The following is a 12,687-nucleotide window of genomic DNA, read 5'->3' as shown; positions in this document are numbered from 1 at the left end:
GCTTCACCTCTTTATTAACCCGAAACAAACCCTGCAGCTCCCACGTAATCCACAGGACGTCCCACGCCGCTTCAGCTCTGCTACATCTGAATATCACAGACAGCGGCATGACCGACCACTCTCTGTGAGCTCCAGAGAATGAATGAGCTGTGCATTGAGCGGTGACGTCACTCAGGTCATTTGCGGTCACAGCTGGAGATTCCCACGGTCCTTCATCTGTGATCGCAGGTAACCGGACCTCAGGTGGAGGTCACTGAGTTCACAGACCTGTATCTCCTAGCAGAAAAAGCGCAGTTTTATTGGCTAAGAGATGCAGATTTTGTGCTGAAATTTTTATACTATGTTCCTGCATCCAATCTACACCTCCTGGCAAAAAAACGCGGTATTTTGACACAATTTTTATGCCGCGGTTTTTGCCACGGTTATTTTTCTGCGATTTTTGCCACGGTTTCTTGCCAGGAGGTGCACATTTGGTGCTGAAATCGTCTGCACCAGCTTTCAGCACCAAATTTCCAGCTATGGCAGAATTTTTGGGGGCCAAGGGATGCAAATTTGATGCTGTGATTTTTACACCATATATAGGGCTGGCATAATCTCAGCCTTCTGCTGTCTGAACATGAGCGTGCATGTACCTAGAAACACATGCACGCTCCTGTCAGAAGTGTGCAGCTGCGTCGGTGATGCGCTGTCAGACTCGTGCAGGTCTGACATCACCCGACACAGCCTGCTGCTGTCTGAACATGAGCGTGCATGTACCTAGAAACACATGCATGCTCCTGTCAGAAGTTTGCATCTGTTCTGCGATGTCAGACTCGCGGGAGTTCCTCACAAGTGTGACTGCGGCGTACAAAAAAAACGCTTGCTTAATTTTTTTTAAATAAATAATAAAAATAATGACATGCGGTCCCCCCTAATCTTCATCTTCAGCCAAGATAACGCCGGCTGGGGGCTGGTATATCCTCAGCTCGCAGCTGCCTGGACTTGCCGCATCTATTAGATGTGACCATACCGGTGTGCGCTACTGCCTCTTCCCGGAGGCGTGATGTGGTGCCAGTCGGGGTAATAGCAGGGGTTAGCAGCAGCGCACGGCTGCTGCTAAACCCTAGGTTTGTGATGACACAGGCGTCTATAAGATACCTGCATCACACAAACCTGTAAGTGACAGACACACAGAAAAATCCTTTATTTGAAATAAAGTACAAACATCCCCTGCTTCACCTCTTTATTAACCCCAAACAAACCCTGCTGCTCCGATGTAATCCACAGGAGAAGTCCTGCGGCGACACATCCGGCTCTGCTACATCTCAGAGCGAGCAGCTATAGAGCACGGCTGCCCGCTCTGAGTGCAGCCCATTACTGAGCCGCGATAAGTGATGACCGCGGCAGAGACTGTCACAGGCTGGGGGGCGCGTCAGCCTGCAACCAATCACAGCTGAGAGGACGGCCGGTGGGCGGGGAAAACACGGTGATGTGTGATTGCGTGCATAGCACAGGAAGTGAAAGCGCGACCCGGAAGCAGTGTGCCGTCATGACACCAAGTCTCGGTAAGTACGAAACGCTCTTTATTGTTTTTTTTCATTTTTATTATTAATTGCAGATTCCGGATTGTGCACCCGGATTCCCGGGTCCGGAGATAGCGCTGAAACCGCGCGGATCCGGACATTTACAGTCCGGGTCCGCTCAACACTAGTAATGGCCGCTCTCTGCTCTCACTGCAGAGCTTTGTGTCACTATAACTGACGCTTCAGCAGGTTCCTCTCAGCTTCAGCCTCGATCTCTCAGACAGACAGTGTTGCACATTGTAGCAATGAAGCAGTGTTATGAAAGCTGCAAAAACTGTGTTTGAAAGACGACAAGTTTCATTTCTGCTGTTCTGTGTCAGTTACTTGTGTTACTGGCAACGTACATTTTATTTAAAATAAGCAGACAGCATCCGCCCCATAGCCTGGAACAGTTCATTTATATAAAGTGATAAAAGATGATATTTCTATAACAAGACATTTGATATGAGATATACAGGTATGAATTGTTTCAGCATTCTATGACCTATATGCCTATATTAACAGTTTAAAAAGGTCAAACTGGTGACACCTTTCCTTTAATAATATATAAGAAAAAATATTTGTCCACATTAATAACATAATATGGCATACTGTATACCATTTTTTATTGACATACATATATATTATATTTTTGTTAATTCATTACCGTGATGTTTAAATATACTGTAGGTGTTGTGTCAATATACATAAAATGTATTAAATACTAGCAACAACCAGTCATCCTCCATTTTATTTCACGTCAATACAAAATTAGAATGGGGAATAAACTAGAAACGTAGAAAATAAACCAAATATATTCCTAATAAAAAAAATGTCGAATTGTCCAAAATTTGAGGTCCAGAACGCATCAGGCGGGGCCCAAGGCTCAGCGTATCCATTTTATTGTTGGACTTTAATGGATTAGTAAAGGAATAATTTTTATGAAGAACGGATGGATGCTGGATCTATTAATCTAATTCTCAGTTTAAGTTTAAGGGTTTAAGCGTGCTGACATTATTCTTCTATCCTAGGTCAGTAATGGCGAACCTTTCTCAGGCCGCGTGCCCAAACCCAATTTTTTTTCCAAAGTGCCAACCAATCCTATTATGTAAATAATTGATTTTAACCTTCCATTTGCAGTCTTCTCTTCTCTTCAGCAGGGGGCATCAAGCTCACGTGTGCTTACCACACATTGAAGCTGAGCCCCTCCACTGCCCTTTCCAGACACAGCAGTTGGATTGATCTTTCTGGAAAAAATTACAGCATATTAGACAGACAGAGATACAGTTAGGTCCAGAAATATTTGGACAGTGACAATTTTCGCGAGTTGGGCTCTGCATGCCACCACATTGGATTTGAAATGAAACCTCTACAACAGAATTCAAGTAAACCAATAGAAAAATACAGCCACTACACAAATAATAATAATAAGGTATAGTTTTTATTAATGAATAAAATGTATAAAAGTGCAAAATAGCACAAGACAGCACGACAGAGGACAAGGACACAATCACAAACTGCTCCGCAATAATATAGGGTGAGAACCAAATTAATATAGATATGTGCCAAGTGGCTAATAATCACTATGCATAACACTGGATTCACAAATTGATGGAATACATTAGAAAAATATATAATAAGTATAAATATATCAAAAAGTGTATTGAAAAATATATATAACACAATAAAGTGCAAATATAGTGCAAAATATGTAATATGCACTAAGTGGAGTATATAATTAAGTGAATCCAAGTGGAATTCCTATCTGTTGTTTGCACCAGTGCTAGACAAAAGAGGAGGTTCATCACTCATCCATATGAGGCAGAGAATATAGGACCGAACAAATCGGTAATTAGAGCCAAATGGCAAAAAGGATCATCAGGAGTCGTTACCTGCGGTCATGTCCTGCTGCCGTGCCGACGCCAAACCAACACGTGTTTCGGCACGCGGCCTTCGTCAGGGAGGTGTGGTTTCGGACGGCAGGAGGAGAGCCCATATATATTAGCATCCACCAATAAGGGTTAGTTTGTGGGACATAATTATCGGGCGCAAGTAAACAGGTAACGTCCGCAGCGCGCCGTCATGAAGGACGTCACCCAGGGGCAGAGCCGATGACGCGAGCGGCCGAGGACCACGTGGAAAACCACATGGTCCCGGGCGATCACATGACCGGGTCCGAGCACGGGAATGTAGACGCCCCCACGATGACGCACGCCGGACAGGCCAGTACATGCGCACATCCCAGTGGGAATTCATACAATAAGAAAGAGAACATACGTTTATAAATAATTTTAAGAAGTGAAGCATAATAGAGTATGAATGTGTAAAAAACCTGAATGAAAGTGTCAAAAAAAGTGAACTAAAGAAAAAATGAGTGCAATGAATATGTGTATATAACATGTGTATAAACACATGAAATAGTGCAATTAAATATTACTGTGAGTATATGTGAGACAAGTGCATTAACAATTAGTACACGATTAAATATACATTAAAATAAGAATTAAAAACGAATGTGAATAGAAATTTTTTTATAAATTTTTTATATATGTCCCTTTATTTTCTTCATTCTTCCCATTTTTGTTTCATCCACAGGGGTATGTCACATCAGATGGATGGGGCAAAAAATCGTCAATATCAGATAGATAAGCCGTCAGAGGTAATACTAGAAAATATATAATAAATTAGATTAATATACCATATAGACAAAAAGACACCACCAAAAGTAAAATACATATAAACATTGTGGGTAGTATAAAATTAGATAAAAATTATTTTAGAGAAGATAAAAATACCAATACACAGAATGGACAGCCCGTAAAATATATACTATCATCACCAGCATTTTAGGGATTAAGGAAGGGGGCAAAGCTCAAAATATCATTCAGCCCTTTGGGATGAACGGTATCCAAGGTCCAGATCCATTTACATTCTTGTTGGGCCAGTCTCCGCATAACATTCCCACCCCGGCTCCCAGAGATGATGTGATCAATACCAATTACCCTTAATAAGGAAGCATCACAATTGTGATGCTCCTTGAAATGTCTAGGTATTGATTTTAATGCATTCAGATCGGTCTCGGTTTGTGCTAGTCTAATGTCCCGAACATGTTACAGACTGACATTCATCGTAAAGCAACATCAGTTAATTCTCTACTCCACGCCAAGTCATCTCATCCGTCCCAAATGTTTAATGGCATACCTGTGGGACAGTTTCTCCGTGTTAAAAGAGTGTGTTCTACAGAAGATGATTTTGAACATCAAGCTTCGGATTTGAGACGAAGATTTCAAAACCGTGGATACAGTAATAGATCAATCAACATGGCCTATGCAAGGGCAAAAAATTCTAAAAGACATGATCTTCTCTACACACCTCGGAAATATACAGAGACAGATCAGGTGAGATTCATTACCAGGTATCATTCACACTGGTTCACGATGAAAAAATGTCTTGAAAAATTCTGGCCAATCCTCTTGATGGATCCAATCATAAAAAATTATGTCAAACCATATCCTAGCATTACTGCAAGACGTGGCCGGAATTTAGGTGACCATTTGGTATCCAGTCACTATCAACCAGCTCAAAAAAACTTCTTTCCCAACATCTCTCCTCCGAAATGGGAATGTAAGCCATGTGGTAAATGTGTAGCATGCCCGAATGTGGACACGGCAACTGAGTTTTTTAATTCCACAGGCAATAAAAAATATATGATCACACATAGTATTACCTGCTCAACAAAAGCAGTTACATACTATGCGACATGTCCATGCCCATTGATTTACGTAGGTCTGACTAGTCGGGAAATGAAGGTCCGTATCCGTGAACATGTTCGGGACATTAGACTAGCACAAACCGAGACCGATCTGAATGCATTAAAATCAATACCTAGACATTTCAAGGAGCATCACAATTGTGATGCTTCCTTATTAAGGGTAATTGGTATTGATCACATCATCTCTGGGAGCCGGGGTGGGAATGTTATGCGGAGACTGGCCCAACAAGAATGTAAATGGATCTGGACCTTGGATACCGTTCATCCCAAAGGGCTGAATGATATTTTGAGCTTTGCCCCCTTCCTTAATCCCTAAAATGCTGGTGATGATAGTATATATTTTACGGGCTGTCCATTCTGTGTATTGGTATTTTTATCTTCTCTAAAATAATTTTTATCTAATTTTATACTAGCCACAATGTTTATATGTATTTTACTTTTGGTGGTGTCTTTTTGTCTATATGGTATATTAATCTAATTTATTATATATTTTCTAGTATTACCTCTGACGGCTTATCTATCTGATATTGACGATTTTTTGCCCCATCCATCTGATGTGACATACCCCTGTGGATGAAACAAAAATGGGAAGAATGAAGAAAATAAAGGGACATATATCAAAAATTTATAAAAAAATTTCTATTCACATTCGTTTTTAATTCTTATTTTAATTTATATTTAATCATGTACTAATTGTTAATGCACTTGTCTCACATATATACTCACAGTAATATTTAATTGCACTATTTCATGTGTTTATACACATGTTATATACACATATTCATTGCACTCATTTTTTCTTTAGTTCACTTTTTTTGACACTTTCATTCAGGTTTTTTACACATTCATACTCTATTATGCTTCACTTCTTAAAATTATTTATAAACGTATGTTCTCTTTCTTATTGTATGAATTCCCACTGGGATGTGCGCATGTACTGGCCTGTCCGGCGTGCGCCATCGTGGGGGCGTCTACATTCCCGTGCTCGGACCCAGTCATGTGATCGCCCGGGACCATGTGGTTTTCCACGTGGTCCTCGGCCGCTCGCGTCATCGGCTCTGCCCCCGGGTGACGTCCTTCATGACGGCGCGCTGCGGACGTGACCTGTTTACTTGCGCCCGATAATTATGTCCCACAAACTAACCCTTATTGGTGGATGCTAATATATATGGGCTCTCCTCCTGCCGTCCGACACCACACCTCCCTGACGAAGGCCACGTGCCGAAACACGTGTTGGTTTGGCGTCGGCACGGCAGCAGGACATGACCGCAGGTAACGACTCCTGATGATCCTTTTTGCCATTTGGCTCTAATTACCGATTTGTTCGGTCCTATATTCTCTGCCTCATATGGATGAGTGATGAACCTCCTCTTTTGTCTAGCACTGGTGCAAACAACAGATAGGAATTCCACTTGGATTCACTTAATTATATACTCCACTTAGTGCATATTACATATTTTGCACTATATTTGCACTTTATTGTGTTATATATATTTTTCAATACACTTTTTGATATATTTATACTTATTATATATTTTTCTAATGTATTCCATCAATTTGTGAATCCAGTGTTATGCATAGTGATTATTAGCCACTTGGCACATATCTATATTAATTTGGTTCTCACCCTATATTATTGCGGAGCAGTTTGTGATTGTGTCCTTGTCCTCTGTCGTGCTGTCTTGTGCTATTTTGCACTTTTATACATTTTATTCATTAATAAAAACTATACCTTATTATTATTATTTGTGTAGTGGCTGTATTTTTCTATTGGTTTACATGGTTTTGGCTACAGCCTATCCATTTATTATATTCAGGGTTGGTGGTGCATTGTCACTACCAGACATTGTGTTTTCCCTGTTATGTGACATACCTTTGGTAATTAACAGAATTCAAGTGCAGATTGTAACGTTTAATTTGAAGGTTTGAACAAAAATATCTGATAGAAATTATAGGAATTGTACACATTTCTTTACAAACACTCCACATTTTAGGAGGTCAAAAGTAATTGGACAAATAAACCAAACCCAAACAAAATATTTTTATTTTCAATATTTTGTTGCGAATCCTTTGGAGGCAATCACTGCCTTAAGTCTGGAACCCATGGACATCACCAAACGCTGGGTTTCCTCCTTCTTAATACTTTGCCAGGCCTTTACAGCCGCAGCCTTCAGGTCTTGCTTGTTTGTGGGTCTTTCCGTCTTAAGTCTGGATTTGAGCAAGTGAAATGCATGCTCAATTGGCTTAAGATCTGGTGATTGACTTGGCCATTGCAGAATGTTCCACTTTTTTGCACTCATGAACTCCTGGGTAGATTTGGCTGTATGCCTGGGGTCATTGTCCATCTGTACTATGAAGCGCCGTCCGATCAACTTTGCGGCATTTGGCTGAATCTGGGCTGAAAGTATATCCCGGTACACTTCAGAATTCATCCGTCTACTCTTGTCTGCTGTTATGTCATCAATAAACACAAGTGACCCAGTGCCATTGAAAGCCATGCATGCCCATGCCATCACGTTGCCTCCACCATGTTTTACAGAGGATGTGGTGTGCCTTGGATCATGTGCCGTTCCCTTTCTTCTCCAAACTTTTTTCTTCCCATCATTCTGGTACAGGTTGATCTTGGTCTCATCTGTCCATAGAATACTTTTCCAGAACTGAGCTGGCTTCATGAGGTGTTTTTCAGCAAATTTAACTCTGGCCTGTCTATTTTTGGAATTAATGAATGGCTTGCATCTAGATGTGAACCCTTTGTATTTACTTTCATGGAGTCTTCTCTTTACTGTTGACTTAGAGACAGATACACCTACTTCACTGAGAGTGTTCTGGACTTCAGTTGATGTTGTGAACGGGTTCTTCTTCACCAAAGAAAGTATGCGGCGATCATCCACTACTGTTGTCATCCGTGGACGCCCAGGCCTTTTTGAGTTCCCAAGCTCACCAGTCAATTCCTTTTTTCTCAGAATGTACCCGACTGTTGATTTTGCTACTCCAAGCATGCTATCTCGCTGATGGATTTTTTCTTTTTTTTCAGCCTCAGGATGTTCTGCTTCACCTCAATTGAGAGTTCCTTAGACCGCATGTTGTCTGGTCACAGCAACAGCTTCCAAATGCAAAACCACACACCTGTAATCAACCCCAGACCTTTTAATTACTTCATTGATTACAGGTTAACGAGGGAGACGCCTTCAGAGTTAATTGCAGCCCTTAGAGTCCCTTGTCCAATTACTTTTGGTCCCTCGAAAAAGAGGAGGCTATGCATTACAGAGCTATGATTCCTAAACCCTTTCTCCGATTTGGATGTGAAAACTCTCATATTGCAGCTGGGAGTGTGCACTTTCAGCCCATATTATATATATAATTGTATTTCTGAACATGTTTTTGTAAACAGCTAAAATAACAAAACTTGTGTCACTGTCCAAATATTTCTGGACCTAACTGTATTAGCATGAAATTCAATCAGATTTCACCCTATAATCCACATCTACATTTCAAAAGTCTTTACAAAGATGTACGAGTTGCTACCCTCCCCCTTCATTGTGTAGTTATGTCCCCCATCTTGATATGTATTTCCTAGGTTCTCGTATATTTATCGCCATCATGACCCCTTCCTGGTAAATGTACCCCATCCCGGCATATTCCCCATCCTGGTAAATGTTTCTCATCCTGGTAAATCTTCCCCCATCCCGGCATGTATCCCATCCTGGTAAATGTACCCCATCCTGGTGTCAGGTTTCCAGGTTTTCCAGTTCTCTTTTGAATGAGCTTGCCCTCAGTTAACATGGAGTTTAAGGTTCTGTTGCCCTACTTCCTGTCCAGCTGCTTAAAAGGCCGCCTCTCAGCCCAGTCCAGTGCCTGAGTATACTGCTTGCTGTGTGCTCCTGCTTTGCTGCTGCTAATCCTGATTGCTTTTGAATCCTCCTAAAGACTACCGACCGACCGCCTCTGGACCTTACCCGGTTTCTCAAGCTGTGCCCGGATTCCGTCTGCCATCTTCGGTCAGCACTCTGCCTGGTTCTCTCTGGTTCGTAACCACTCTGGACAATCATCCCGTACGGACACTCCTGGACTTTTACCGCTTGCCCCTTGTGTCCCGGCTGCTGCGCATTTAGGCCTTCCGGGGTGATTGCCGGACAGTCCCTGTATAGGGGTTCGCTCTGGTGGTCTCCCTGGGGGAGTCCGGTGCGTGGTCCCGGGAATTCCCTCCGCTCCGTTTCGGTAAGGTATTTTGTGTATTTGTACTGCTGTGTCTGTTCCGTTGTTATCTACCGTGGTTACAGATTATAAAACATCTTGTATCAAAAACTCGTCTCTGCTGATCATTGCCCTACGCTATCGAAATCCTCAGAACATATAATAAGTATTACATTATACTCAGGCCATAAGAGGATTTCGCTGGGGCAATGACTGAGACACGAGGAGTAGATCAGCTCTTTTCTATGATTAACTCCTTGCAGCAGGAGATGGAGGTGGTGCAGACTAAACTTAGAGATGTGGAGGCACAGCTGGGTCATGATCACCAGGTACTGGGTCCGGCTATACAGGATTTGCAAGTCAGAGTGGAGGCTCAGGAAGCCGTCCCCACTACGTCCGTATCAGCTGCCGGTATGCCTAGGTTACCCCCATTCCGTTTCAATGGTGACCGTAGTCAGTTTCGTGGATTTGTGAACCAATGTATACTGTTTTTTTGATGTACATGCTGATTATTACCGTTCTGACCGGTCCAAAGTGTTATGTATAATTATGTTATTAACCTCACGAGCACTGGCTTGGGCTAATCCTATGATAGAGAACCGGGACATCCGTTTAAATCACCTAGATGATTTTCTGACCGCAATGGCGCAGATGTTTGATGATCCGAATCGCCGTGCTACCGCTGAATCGGCTCTCCTTTCCTTACGTCAGGGAAAGCGTTCTGTCGTTGAATACGCCACTGAATTTAAGAGGTTAGTGGTAGACACCGACTGGGGAAACAATGCATTATTGTCTGTTTTCAGAAAGGGGTTGTCCGGTACCATCAAGGACGAATTAGCTCGTTCCGAATCTCCAGGGGATTTTGACCTGTTTCTCCAGCATTGTGTGCGTATTGATACCCGCTTGACGGAACGTAGACAGGAAAAATGGGCAGCTGTAAACCGTGTAAACAACTTTACATTTCCTTCCAGAGAACCCGCTCTCAGGACGCCACGGGAGGCCGAGGACGTTCCTATGCAAGTGGACTCTCTGCAAAAGCGAGAGACCAATGAACGTCGCGAACACCGGCTCCGTGAGCGTTTGTGTTTCTATTGCGGTCAATCGGACCATTTCTTGATCGACTGCCCGAAACGTCCGAATCGCCCAAATAAGGTATTGGCAGCCATGGCAGAGTGTGACAACACGGACGCAGAGTCCGATATCTCTGAGGCAAGTGGACACTTGGATGCGGTATTTCCCTTGACTGTAATGTCAACCTCACCGAAGGACTCAGAAGGGAAATATACCCATTGCTCACTCCCCATTCAGATCCGTTGGGAGGGACAACTAATTCCTACCTCTGCAATGATAGACTCTGGGGCAGGGGGAAATTTCATGGACACTTCTTTTGCCAGGAAACACGGTATCCGGACTCAGCAAAGATCCTCACCGGTTACCATGGAGACGGTAGACGGATCTCCGTTAATCTCTGGACCAGTCGATCGGGAAACCGTACCGCTAGAATGCGTCATGAAGCCAGGTCAGCAGGAGACCCTTGTTTTCATGCTAATTTCTTCTCCTCATTTTCCGATTATTCTAGGTATTCCGTGGCTACGGTCTACAAATCCGGTCATCGATTGGGAAACTAAGGAAATATCCTTCCCACCGCAGAATATTCCGACCATTAGTCCAACTGTTCCGGTTCCAGTACCACCAAATACGGAGAGCACTGTACAGGTACCTGTTTTACCCCCGGTTTACCGTGACTTCGCTGATATATGCGACAAAAGAAAAGCCGACCGACTTCCCCCGCATAGACCGTATGATTGCCCCATAGACTTACTCCCAGGGGCGGAGATTCCGTTTGGTCATGTCTACCCGTTGGCGGCACCTGAGCTAGGAGCGCTAAAAGAGTACATTGATGAAAGCCTAGCCAAGGGATTTATTCGTCCGTCTACCTCACCCGCAGGGGCACCCATCTTTTTCGTGAAAAAGAAGGAGGGGACTCTGAGACCCTGTGTTGACTACCGGGAACTGAATAAAATAACCATCCGGAACCGGTATCCGTTACCGTTGATTCCTGAGCTATTGGAGAGGGTCCAACAGGCAAAAATATTCACCAAATTGGACCTCCGTGGGGCATATAATCTGCTTCGTATACGTCCCGGAGACGAGTGGAAGACCGCGTTCCGATGTCGGTACGGACATTTTGAGTACCTAGTGATGCCTTTTGGACTTTGTAACGCTCCCGCGGCATTTCAACATCTAGTTAACGATATTTTTAGGGATATCATGGACCAATTCATGGTGATCTATCTGGACGATATCCTAATCTTTTCTGATTCTCTACAGGAACACCAGGAGCACGTCAAGACCGTACTTACCCGTCTGAGGGAAAACCACCTGTACATTAAGCTGGAGAAATGCGAGTTCCACTGCTCACAAATACAATTCTTAGGTTATGTCATCTCTCCTCAGGGACTAAACATGGAATCTGGCAAGATACAAGCCATTCTGGACTGGCCGGAACCGGGAAACATCAAGGAGGTACAACGCTTTGTCGGTTTTGCCAACTTTTACCGACGCTTTATCCGTAACTTTTCAGAGATTGTCCGTCCCATCACTCTGTTAACCAAGAAAGGACAGAAGTTTGTGTGGTCCGCCCAGGCCCAGGAAGCATTCCATCGTCTCAAGGTATGTTTTACCTCAGCGCCAATATTAGTCCATCCGAATCCCGCACTTCCCTTTATCGTGGAGGTCGACGCTTCCGACTATGCATTAGGGGCCATTCTTTCTCAAAGGACCGGGGACAAGAGTCTCTTGCATCCGTGTGCCTTCTTTTCCCGCCGGTTGTCCCCTGCAGAAAGGAACTACGACATTGCGGACAAGGAATTATTGGCGATTATTTCCGCTTTCAAGGAATGGAGACACCACTTACAGGGAGCCGCACAGCAAGTGATAGTACTCACGGATCACCGTAATCTGGAATTTCTTAAGTCTGCCAGGTGCCTGTCTCCACGGCAAGCCCGTTGGAGCCTATTTCTTAACCAATTCAATTTTATCGTTACATACCGTCCAGGTTCACGTAATGGGAAAGCCGATGCCTTGTCCCGAATCCACGCCGTGGACTCCGTGCCTGGAACCCCGTCTCAGACCGTGTTATCGGATGCCAATTTCGTTGGAGTACTCCAGGACCAGGAC

This window comes from Anomaloglossus baeobatrachus, chromosome 1, assembly GCF_048569485.1.
Source record: "Anomaloglossus baeobatrachus isolate aAnoBae1 chromosome 1, aAnoBae1.hap1, whole genome shotgun sequence".
NCBI lineage: Eukaryota > Metazoa > Chordata > Amphibia > Anura > Aromobatidae > Anomaloglossus > Anomaloglossus baeobatrachus.
Note: the sequence above shows the minus strand (reverse complement) of the source record.